We start from the raw sequence: 13,667 nt of genomic DNA, 5'->3' as shown, positions 1-13,667 counted from the left end.
AGAATAATTATCGAGTTCCAACAAAATAAATAATTATTATCTTTATAAAAAATTTATATTATTAAATCAAATATAAATTACTTCGTTATTGTACATAAATTAAATTATAAAAAAATAGAATTAAAAAATTACACAAAGAAATAAGAAATTTCAAGTATAATTTGATACAAATATCGATATATTTTTGTCAAAATTTTAAGATATCTTCAAACATATATTTTATTCAAAAATAAAAACATCATCGCTTTCTAAAAATCATATAAAGTCATATTATAACATCGACTGATATAAAAAATAAAATGAAATATTAAAATCACGATGTATCTCGCTGCATTGTGCGAGTACGCTTCTAGTATAATATAATTAAAACGAATCTAATCTAATAATATAATATGTGAATTTATACAAACCAGAACATAAAAAAAATTATATAACATAATATGCTAATTAATAAAAATACAGTTTGAGCATTTGTCATTTATAGGAGGTATTATTCAAAAAACATTCTAATCCATAAGATCTAATTTAAATAGAAAAAATTAGTTAAGAATTAAAATCTAATTTAAACTTAAAATACTCTCTCTCTCTCTCTCTCTCTCTCTAATATCTAATCTCTCCTCCTCTGTTTCTTGTCCTTTGATTATTAGGCCTTCCGGATTTCATTATGAGACAGAAAGCCATAACCACTGATATTAATATCCGTAGACAACATAGAAAAAATCTCCAATTCAACAAGTAATTGGAGATTGTTGCATCAACTCCCATGGCAGGATGCCAAGTGTTCTTTGACACTCTCAAAAAGTTCGTCATTGTTTTGGCTATAAATTAAGTTCCAGGAAAGCTTAAGAAAGATCAAGATGATGGAGGAGACGATGGATGGATAGATTCAGGTTATATATAATATAACAACGAAGGGATGTGTTACAAACTTATGCAATGCCATGTCTTCTTCCCTTGTTCAAGATGATGAAATATACCAAAACAAAAGACGCCAATCATTTCCAATAAAAATTGGATGCCATTTGTTTTTCCCATGTTCAAGAACTCCAAAAAGTTACCAAAAGAAAAAGTTCATATGTTTCTATATTCAGTAACTCTAAAATGATGAAATTTACCAAAAGAAAAGAAGTCCACCAAAAAAGAAAAGGAGGTGGAGAAAATGAAACTTACCACAAAAAACAAGTCCAGCCAAAACAATCTGCAAGGGGAATAAATGGTCAAGTAGAAAACTTTTCTTCTCCGTAATCAACATCATCATCTCCTTCTTCTTCTCCATATTATTAGGCTATTTCATTGTTGGATAAAAATCCATAACCTATTTCATTGTTCTTAAGTCTGGATTCAAAGTCCATATCTCTGAACTCACTCGTTCAGAGTTAAGACGGGCAATTTTCCTAAGTCTGGACTCAAAGTCCAAATCTTTGAACTTACTCGTTCAGAGTTAACACTTAGAAAAATTAAAGCCTTCGATCTGAATGATCAGATATCTTATCAAACTCACCTAGAATTATACCTAGTGAATGTGCTCTCTGCACCTCCTAATTCACTTATGTTTGCCTTATCATGTTAATTGATCTCGAGTGAATCACAATTACACCAAAATGATTGATAACACTAAATCACCAACAAATACAAAGCAAGTTCCAACGATGGAGTTAGGTACATTGGTGGCTCAGTAGGTAGTGAAGTGCTTCTACTCCGGCGGATGGTATCACCGCTATAATTAATCAGTGATTCCATTCGTTGGTGGGTTTATTGAAAGTAGGGATGGTTTACAGGTTTTTGGGTTTTAAGAAAGTGAGGACTGAAAAGGACAAGAAGCACATGGAGAAGTTTCTAGGAGTTATCAGTGGTTTTTAATTTACAAATTTAGCCCCTTAACTACATAACATCTATCAAGTTGTATTAATTTCCGAATTTCATGTAAGAATGAATAATAAAGTTCGATAGTGACGGGGTAAGAAAAGTATAATTTTATTCATTTTTACTAGAATAAAATTTTGTTTAGTGGGTCTTCTCCATTATGTTTGTTAATTTCCAACCGTTGATACTAATATCCATAGACAACGTAGAAAGATCTCCAATTCAACATGTAATTGGAGGTTGTTGTGTCAACTCTTTTAATAGGATGCCGAGTGTTTTTTGACCTTCTGATTAAAAGATTCATCATTCTTTTCGCCATTTACAATGTAAAAGAAGGTGGTTATAGGCTCTGAAATTTGTTGTAAATTAACCTCCAGGAAAGCTTAAGGAAGATCAAGATGACGGAGGAGATGATAGATAGATTTAGGTTATATATAACAATGAAGGGATGCATTACAAACTTATGCAATATCTTATTTTCTTGTTCAAGAACTCCAAGATGATAAATTTTTCTAAAAAAGATGTCCATCATTTACAATAAAAAGTGGTTGTCATGTCTTCTTCCCTTTGATCAAGAACTCGAAGATGATGAAATTTGCCAAAAGAAAAGAAGTCCATCATCTAACAAATGATAAATTTCATAGTCTGGTTTACGCTTTGCATTTTCATCAAACCATATTTTGCAGTGTAGTGTGCGGTTTTGAGTTATTAAACCACGGTTCACACCACATCACCACATATATATATATATATATATATATATATATATTAATATATTAGAAGGGTATTCGTCCAATGCAACGAGATATACTTAGATTTTAATGTTTCATTTTGTTCATTTTCTTTATCGATATAATACGGTTTTATATGGTTTTAGAAAACGATAATATTTTTTGTCTTTGAATGAAATATAAATTTGAAAATAAAGTATCGATATTAGTATTAAACTAATTGTTTGAAAGTTCTTATTTTTCGTGTAGCTTCTTTAATTCAATTCCTTAGTATAATTTATTTTAGACTTAATAACAAAGTAATTTATTTTTGTTTAATAATATACTTTTTATAAGAATGATAATTAAGTATTTTGTTAAAACTCAATGATTATCCTATTTATATTTTAATTTTTTATATTTAAATGAGATGTTTATTCTGTATTTGATTATATATATTTGCAATTTGTTACATAAATTTAAAAATACAGCTTTAATAAGTTGTACTTATACACAATTTACTTGTAATATTGAGTTTTTATTAATATGCATCAATAAACAGTATTTCATGAATAAAAAATGGTTTTATAGAGTTTTTGTCAAATGCTTTATAATAGTGTGTGCATGTGTGTGCATATATATATATATATATATATATATATATATATGTGTGTGTGTGTATATGTATATAAACACATTATATACATTATCATAGTTAAAAGAAATTATTTAATACATTATTGATTATTTATTAATTCATTAATTTCTAAATTTTAAATTTTCTCTTTAAATTCTATCTCTTACGTCTGTTAAACTTAATTGAATTATAGGCTTAAGGGACCTTGTTTCGTGATGAAAGTGAAATCACATGGACCTATCCATGAATTTTAGGATTTAGAGACCCTGTTTGTAACAACATCAAGATAGAAGGATGAAATTTTTAATTTACTCTACAAAATAAAATAAACTGAGAAACTTTGACCTAATAATTAAGAATTAACACAAAAGTGTTATAGTACAATTGATATAGAGAATCAGAAAAACCGTCACTTCTCATTAATCATAATTCGTTTAAATGGGGGGGGGGGGGGTATACAAAGAGACAACCATGAGATATATAATTATAATCTAACTCTAATGTGTCTATCTCTATCTCGATATATCTCTATAGTCATATCTTTTGACGATAACACATTTATCTTTCAACACTCCCCCTTGTGTTGAGTCAAAAGAGTGATGGTGCACTATTGTTGTCTCGATAAAACCTTTCATCAAAATAAAAATCATGGGGGAAAAAATAAAAATAGGACGAATGAAATAATACAACGCACCCGTTTATAGACTATTCTTTTAGTCTAGTATCCCTCAGATTGATATATCAAACACAAGAGTTAAAAAAAAAAGATGGTATTTGAATTGTTTCATTGCTAAAACTTTACACCAAGAAACAAAATCCAATGGAAAACAAATCGGCCACATTCTCCTTAGATGTGGCCTTAGGCAGTGATTTGGTAAATAAATCGGCCACATTCTCCTCAGACCTTACTTGATTCACTTGAATCTTAAAGAGAATATGTTGTTGTTGATTATAGAAAAACTTTGACGAAATATGTTTTGTATTATCACCCTTGATATATCTCACTTTTATTTGTTCGATACAAGCAACATTACTTCATATATGCATGTAGGATTTTGAGTGATTGAACTTAAACCACTAGCTCCTCTTATATGTGTAATGACAGACCTTAGCCATATATACTTTCGAACCGCCTCATGTAGAGCAATAATCTCTAAATGGTTCGAGGAGATAGCTACAAGTGTTTGCTTAGTAGATTTCCAAGAAATCGTCGTGTTCCTAATTGTAAAAACATATCATGTTTGGGAACAACCTTTGTGTGGGTCAGAAAGATACCCAACATTAGTAAAGCCTACTAATATATCATTTGGGGTTTCACTGTAGGGCATAACGCTTTCTTTGCTAATACCTTTAATAGGTATTATAACCCCATTTTTATCTTTGTAGGGAAAGAATAAGCCCATGTCGATGGTTCCTTTTAGGTATCGAAATATATTCTTGATACCATTCCAATGACGTTGCGTTGGCGGCAAGCTAAATCTAGCTAACAAGTTCACTGAGAATGCAATATCTGGTCGAGTACATTGTGCTATGTACAATAATGCTCATATTGCACTTAAATAAGAAATTTCAGCTCCTAACACCTCTTCGTCATCATCCTTTGGATGTAATGAATCTTTCCTTATATCCAAGCTTCGACCGATCATAGAAGTGCTAGACGATTGCGCTTTATCCATATTAAATAGCCTGAACATTTTCTAGATATAAGCGGATTGATGGATGAGGATTCCACAAGCTCGATGTTCTAGTTCTATATCTAGACAAAACCAAGTTTTCTCAAGATCTTTCATCTCAAATTCATATTTTAAATAGCTTGTAGTGTCTCTTATTTCATGAAAAGTACCTATTATGTTCATATCATCAACATAAACAACTATGATTGAAAATTCAAAACTTTTTTTTTTATAAAAACACAAGGGCATAATTCGTTGTTCTTATATCCCTCCCCAATCCTCCCGGACTGTTTTAATCCATAAAGTAAGCACTTCAGTTTAATTGCAAATGCACTTCATGGTTTAGAGATACTTGAATTAGGTAGTAGAAGTCCATTAGGCACTTTCATGTATATCTCTGAATCTAGATCTGTATAGAGATATGTCGTAAATACATCCATAAGCTGCATTTCCAATCCAACTACTTGGCTAATTAGATAGAGAAACGTTATTATGACCATTACTAGGGAGTATGTCTCCTCGTAGTAATTTTAGGGTGTTGTGAGAAACCTTGCGCCACAAGGAGAGCCTTATATCTTATGACTTCATTATTTTTATTACGCTTTCTGAGAAAGACCAATTTATGTCCTACAGGCTTTACACTTGGTAGGGTTAGCACTACCAGACCAAACACCTGTCTCTTTGCCAAAGAATCTAGTTCTGCTTGGATTGCTTCTTTTCATTTAGGCCAATCTGCTCTTTGTTGACATTCTTCAACCGAATGTGGTTCGATGTCATCGTGCTCTATGATCTCATGAGCAATAGTATATGCAAATATATCATCAATGAATATGGATGATCTTTCAATCAACTCATGTGCATTCTCATAATTCATTGAGATTTCTTTGTTCTTTGGAATTAATATTGACTTTGGATCATCCTCCAATAATGATTCTTGAACACAACTATAATCAGAGAAAATATCATAAGAAGGATTTTCAGTATTGATGATAAATAGAACAGATTGTGCCTTACTCTCCTTTTTCTTTCTTGGATGAAAAGTGGCCTTCCCAATTTCCTTTTAGGAGCCATGGTCTCAACCACACTTCCACTATGTATGGTTGCAACGCTCTTTCCAATGGTGTTGTGCCCTGGTTTAGGGACTTTTAACCTTGCGGGTACATTTGCGGTAGATATATGTGATCTTGTCACTTTTGCAATATCAGTGAACTAACACATCAGGTATCGAGTTTGCTACATTTTGAAGATTTAGTATTGTTTCACTTCACTTTCACATTGTGAAGTACGGGGATCAAAATGAGACAGAGTGGGAACATTCCATGACAATTCATGTCATTCCCATGGAAAATCCTTTTTCCTATCTCCCCCTAACGACGGAAAGACTGTCTCATCAAAGTGACAATCCACAAATCTTGCGGTAAATAGATTGCCTGTTAAGGGTTCTAAATAGTAGATAATTGTTGGGGATTCATATCCAACATATACACTTAATCGTCTTTGAGGACCCATTTTAGTGTGTTGTGGTGGCGCAATTGACACATATACTGCACAACCAAATATGCGTAAATGTAAAATATCAGGCTCATATCCAGTTACCAACTGGTACGTATAAAATGGTTGGCTAGTAGTGGGTTTTAAGCGAATAAGTAGTGTTGCATGCAATATTTCATAACCCCATAAAGAAGTGGGTAAATTGGTATGCATAACCAATGCCCTGGCCACCATGTGTATCCTTTTGATGGTAGCTTCTGCAAGACCATTTTGTGTATGCACATGGGATACGAGATGCTCTACATCGATCCCAATAGACATGTAATAATCATCAAATCCTTGCTATGGAAATTCTTCAGCATTATCAGGTCGTATACACTTGATAGGATAATCGGGGGTGGGGAGCCCTCAAGCGTATAATTTATGCTAGGAGTTTCACGAATGTAACGTTTCGTGTGAACAATAGTGAGACATGCGTCCATCGTGTCAATGCATCAACCAAAACCATAAAATGCTTGAATGGTCTGCATTCTAGATGTATAGGTCCACAAATGTCACATTCTATGCGTTGTAAAAATGGAATGTTTTGTTTTGTGTCCTTAGCATAGGATGGTCTCGATATTGTTTTAGCTAAGAAGCATGCTTTGCAAAAGTTCGAGGTTCTTAATGAGGCATATTGTGATGATGTTTTGCTTCTTTTGATTTAGAAGTCAACGATTGCAATTTAGTAGTTTCAGTTAATTGTCTCATCTTACCTTTCATTCGAAATAAAAGGTGTCCATGTGTATTTTCCAACACACGTATCATCATATCACGACCAGGGTGTCCCAAGCAATCATGCCAAAGCTTATGGATGTCATTGTCACAAAGTCCATGATCCATAAGCGGTGACAGAATATGATTCAATAACCCGAATTGTGGTTAGATACAATCCACTATTTTGACAGATTAGTTTTTCTAATTTATATTTCCTTCCATATTCATTAGAGGTGATGTACATATTGTGATAACTGAATCCTGGTTATCACTTGAGGTAATAAATACGTGATTATCTGTTAAATGATTTCGTGATAGCATGATAAATTGATATATTTGATCATGCTAGTATGTGAAATCCGACTAAGCACAACTTATCATCCGCAAACTGACAAGCAAAGTGAAAGGACTATCCAAACTCTCGAAGACATGTTGAAAAGTTGTATCATTGACTTTGGGGGATCGTGGGAAGATCACTTGTCGTTAATAGAGTTTGCATACAATAACAGTTATCATTCCAGCATCCAATCAGCACCATATGAAGTGTTGTATGGACGTAAATGCCGAAAGTCGTTATTTTGGAACGAGGTAGGTGAGAGACAGTTGACGGGTCCTGAAATTATCCAAGAGACTTCTGAAAAGATTGAACAGATCCATGAAAGAATCAGAACATCACAAGACCGTCAGAAAAGTTATGTTGATAATCGTCGAAAGCCGATTGAATTTTGTGTAGGTGATTTTGTGATGCTGAAAGTTTCACCGTGGAAGGGTGTCATCATATTCGGAAAGAAAGGTAAGCTCAATCCGAGGTATGTTGGACCATTCAGAATATGTAAGCGAGTTGGGCCAGTGGCGTATCAGTTAGAGCTACCAGAAGAATTAAGTCTGATTCACAACACTTTCCATGTATCGAATCTGCGGAAATGTATAGCTAATCCGAGTCTAGCTGTACCGTTACCAGAAATCAAACTGGACAGTAAGCTGAACTTTGTTGAAACACCGGAATCTATAACTGACCGAAAGATCAGGGTGTTGAGAAACAAATGGATTAGTCTGGTTAAGGTTCAGTGGAAGTTTCACAAAGGACCAGAAGCGACTTGGGAATTGGAGTCGAAAATGAGATCAGAATACCCATGGCTTTTTTATTAAAGGAATTCCGTGACGGAATTCTTTTGAGGGGTGGATAATGTGATAACTAAATCCTGGTTATCACCTGAGGTAATAAATACGTGAYTATTTGTTAAATGATTTCGTGATAGCATGATAAATTGATATATTTGATCATGTTAGTATGTGAAATTATGTGCATATATGAGTATGCATTAAATTTATGGGTATAATTATATACATGATAAAGTACCTACATAGGTGTGTGTATATGTATTTGTGAATATGCATGTCTATATGGAATTGTTTAATGAAATATTTTTATGGGGAAATAAAGGTGGCATATCAAGGAGAGGTGTACCATGGGATAAGGGTGGCATATCAAGGAAATATGTAGATTTGGATATAAAGGTGGCATTTGTATGCGTGTGTTATGTAATATAACTCTTACTATTATATCATTTAAGATTACCATGGTCTGGTATCTTTATTTCTTTGTGATTTAAAGATTCAGGATCAGAGTTCTTATTGGAAATCATAGTCTGGATGTTATTGATGAGGAGATAACAGGTTTGGCCTGAAAATTTGAATAAACCTAATTTGATTTGAAAGGTTTAAAAGTGACATTATAATAATTTGGTTAGTATAAACCTGTTTGGATTTGATGTATTGTTTGCAAGCAGAGAATTTGGCTTGAAAAGTGAAAGGTATTGGTGTTATGTTTTTACTCGTTCATATATTTGATATATATATATATATATATATGAAAAGTTGTATTACATTAAAGTTTTGGTGATTTTCACCCTGCAATAACATAAATATGGTAACTCACTAGACCTTTCGTTCTTACCCTCATTTTGTGATTTTAAATATGTATTGCAGGAAGTGCAGAAGGTAAGGGAAAAGAGAAAATGTGATAATTTCCCTTTATGTTTATCTACATGAAGTATGGCTGATGACATGTATAGTTTTGATAGATGAAATTGGATTAATGCAAGAATTGTATTTTGAATTTTTGGACCATGTATTTTGTACTGGTACATTCTTGTACTAAGGGACCAATGTGGTGTACAAACATATATTTATTGTAAATGAAGTATATGTTACATGCAATGTGTGAAATTGGGTGTTACACATATATTCATTTCCATTCTCACAATGTGTTTCGATATGATAGCCATTAGAGCGTATATCTTTGAAACTTAACAAAGTTTAGTTTGCTTTAAGAGTATAGAGTGCTTCTATGACTGTCATTTTAGTGCCATTAGACAACAAGAAAGTAGCAGTTCCTCGACCAAGTATTAAGTTGGATGATCCAATCATTGTAATCATTGAGGATTCATAAGCAATTATTTTAGTAATAATAGTTTGTTTCTTAGTATTGTGTGGGTGGTCACAGTTAATTAAGCACTCAAGTTCCTCTCGATATATTCCTACAAGGAACGAAGAATATTTAAAAATTCTGTTTTGACGTATTACTTTACATCAACGTTTTAGAGATTGTATGTGCATAAATTAAAGTTTATTTAGTACTTTAAAATAAAATTCAAAATAATTCACCAATCCACACGATCGAATTTTCACCAAAAATACTGCAAAACTTAATATCTCAATAACTATTCTCTTTAAATAAAATAAAGCTGAGGCATACTAGACAAAATCCAGGGACTCTAGTGATGGATCATTGTCTTTGATTACTTGGGTCACTAGTTGCATCTTTGTGCCATGAATTGAAAAATTCACTTGGACTATTACCACGACCCTTTCCATGGCTTAGTCCATGACCCTGTCCATGACCCGTCCATGTGTTGTATAGTTGCCATGTGTGTGTGTGTGTGTGTGAGAGAGAGAGAGAGAGAGAGAGAGAGAGATTCAGTATGTTTAACTCTCTGTCCTTTGGAGTTCTTTCCACCTCTAACGCTTGCATGATTGGATTCAGGAATTTTCTTGATCCTGACCGGTCTAGCGTTGTTATTTAGAAGAACCTCGTTGTATCTTTTAGCCACTTTCAATAGGTTAATAAGTTTGTTAAAAGTTGTGGTTCTTTTATTATCATATTTCAATCGGTACTGATTCATTTTTATAATTGCTGATGTGAGAAGAGTGGAAAATGTTTTCTGAATAATGTTGTCTTTCGTGAGTTCCTTTCCATAGAAGTTTAAACATGCTTTTAACTTACAAATCCTAACCTTAATAATTAATGAAACAATTACAAATTAACATTTAATAATAAAACTAGACATTAGATAAAGACGCTAATTTTTATGGACCTATGAAAGGATGCATGCCTGCATGCATGCATACATACATACATACATACATACATACATACATACATACATACATACATACATACATACATACATACATACATACATATATAATGGGTTTGGTTCACATGAGACCAAGGGGTTTTCGTGAGACCCGTGAGACCCGTAAGACCAATTTATGTTCATTGATCAACTTTATAAGCTAATGATCTAATGGTCTAAAGTTGCACGACGGCAATTTTGTGATTATTGAGAAGTCTTGTGACAATTTTGTGATTATGAATGTTCAGATTGTAGATCTAATCCAAGGGCTGAGAATTGATCTTACGGATCTCGCGAAAAACCCTTGGTCTCACATGATCCCAAGTCTATATATAATATATATAAGAAATAAAATTTTATAATATTTAAAATGGTTCCAAAAGGTGTAATTCAATTTTATTTATATTGATAGTTCCTTTTTAGTTTTATGTTGTAAAGATATGAATTCTCCATTCAAATAATATATGATAGATATCAAAACTACGTTTATATCCTTCGAGAATATATTTAAAGCTAATAAAGTCATGTCAATAGTAAGAAATAAATATGTGATAATGATGATGTTGTGTCATATAAAACACCTAATATATCTTATGATGCTATTAATTCATGTCAACTGTATAAAAATATCAATCTTTTATTCATCTTCAACGTGTTTCCTATTATATTCGGTTACGTGAAGTACCGTGTGAAAAGGAAAGTTATGGTGAAAATCGTAAGAAAAGATCTGAACCATTGATCATTTTTAATCTCATGTCCACCCATAAAATTGTGTTTTAGAAGAGAATTGACCGGTGCATCTTGGTGCATCTCATTACTGTTGACATTCAATTATGATTGACTCAAGGGTGGAAATCTTTTCTTACGCTTTTCATAACTTCCCTTTTCACTGGAACCCAACCTTATTCGGTTATAAGCTTATTAGTGTGTGGCACCATGCGTTGCGAGGTGACGGAATTTGTCTTATTAGAAAATATGTTGCCAAGTTAAAATGAAATGTAATTTGTAAAAGGACAACAAATAAAATGCAACGTAAAACAATTAATGTATTGAGGTGTATTATATGTAAATTACTTCCATTGAATAATTTAATAAATATGTAATTTGTTTTATGTTTTAAATACATTGGGGTAGATTGCAAAAAGCTATAGGCCAAATATAAAGATAAATCTTCTCTACCCCAATGTGATTCGAATTGCTAGAAGAAAATCAATCATCGTGTGCTAGATGTTCAACACAATATGAAATCTGTTGGCTAAAGGGTTGTAGTGACTACAATCACAATTGTAATTAATATTGTTTCCCTTAATAACAAAGTTAATTTCATTAAAAATATCATTTTTGTTATAAAATTTAACAATATTCTCATATTAAAATTAAGTATTTACAATAATGGTTGGTTGCAAATGCGTGCATGATATTAAATATTATGGTAAAAGTATGTAAAAATTGATCTTCTCAATTTGTTTAATAATCTCGTTTTATAACCTGGTGTATTAAAATGGTTTGTTCTAAAAAGATAAAATAGAGCAAATATGGGGCACTATACTAAAAATGAAAAAACTTGACAAAGATTTAACAACCAAACTGAAATGACAAAAAAAAGAGAGTAATCATTATCTCACCAGATGCATCCAACATCCCTTCTAATAGTCGTGAACAACCCAAAATCATCAACCACAATTCTATCTTCATCACCATAACAAATAATGTCAAAATACAAAAATATTTAGGGAAACAAAATATAGGTTGGGCCTAAATTTATCATCAAAATGATTCAAACTTATGATTTATAACGTCATAAACAATTCATTTCATTTGTTCCTTGTAATGGTAAGTTATATTTGAGGCTTCTTCATTTATGAATCTACAGTATCATCAATTACATGTTTTATGTACTTGGCCTCAACCTCAATCAATCTCTTGACAAAAACTTATACAACCAACTATTTGCTCAATTTATTAATTTCCCTTTAGCCCAAGGGATTCATTGCTAACCACAAATCAATAACTAATACCTGGTAACAAAGTAATTATAAGTAATCAATGAATTTCTATATTACAAAAACAATACATTCGTGGATCTTTTATTACAAAAAAGAAGTTCTATTGTATATCAATTTGTCAAAGACCATTAACACACAACCACTCACCAAGTCAACGGATGGATTCTTGATTAGTTTTGGTTGGTGTTAATTGGTGTGGATCGGTCTCAATGAGTTGTGAATCGATCTTGATGTTTTCTTGATTGGTCTCGATGGGTTCAGGATTCGTCTCGATAAAAGTTGAAAGTGGTACCTATGGTTTTACACAAACAAATAAATAATAAATCAATTGATAGGTTCTCGATGGAAAATGAAGGTGGTAGTTTATGGTTTAACACACATAAACACATACCAAGTTAATGAATGGGTTCTCGAGCTTTCTTGCTTGGTCTCCTTGGGTTCTCGATCAGTCTCCATCGGTGTTGGGTTATGGTGATGAAGAACGCGATGACTTACGACATTGAAGAAAGTGTTGAAGAAGGTCATGTCGAGTTATAGATTTACAATGTCGAGTTACGGATTTACACACTTGAATGTACATAAATATTAATGTTGGTCCCGTAAGGGTCTACAAGAATAGAAACAGTTTCTTGAAGGGGGGATGAATACAAACATAGTATTTTCAAATTTAAAATATATATTGATAGAGAAGATCAATACAGATTTTACAAGATTGTTTGCGGAAAGATAAGGTAATGAAAACCTATCTAAACAATCTTTAGTTACACACAGAACTTTAGCAAATACAAGAAAAGAGATTGCTAAAAGGAGAATCCTTTACTTAAACTAGAAGATGCTTGAAGTAAAAATAAGGTTAGAGAGAGATGCGCGCTCTCTGCATGGAGAAGAAACACTTCTATTTATACCAAGTGCATTAAACGATCATTTAATGCAATATGGTAGGTTTAGAGTGCGTTGTCAAGCCTTAAGAGGAAGGCTTGTCCTTTGCTACAGTGAATAGTACAAAAGCACTATTTCTGAGCAGACATCCTTGCCTAAAGTTGGTGGACAAAGAGTCGACTAATCGGCTCCGTACCGTACTAACTTTTGCAAGGGTATGGGTTTGTCCTTTG

This window comes from Cynara cardunculus (genome assembly GCF_001531365.2).
Source record: "Cynara cardunculus var. scolymus isolate 2C chromosome LG 3, CcrdV1, whole genome shotgun sequence".
NCBI classification, from domain to species: domain Eukaryota; kingdom Viridiplantae; phylum Streptophyta; class Magnoliopsida; order Asterales; family Asteraceae; genus Cynara; species Cynara cardunculus.
Note: the sequence above shows the minus strand (reverse complement) of the source record.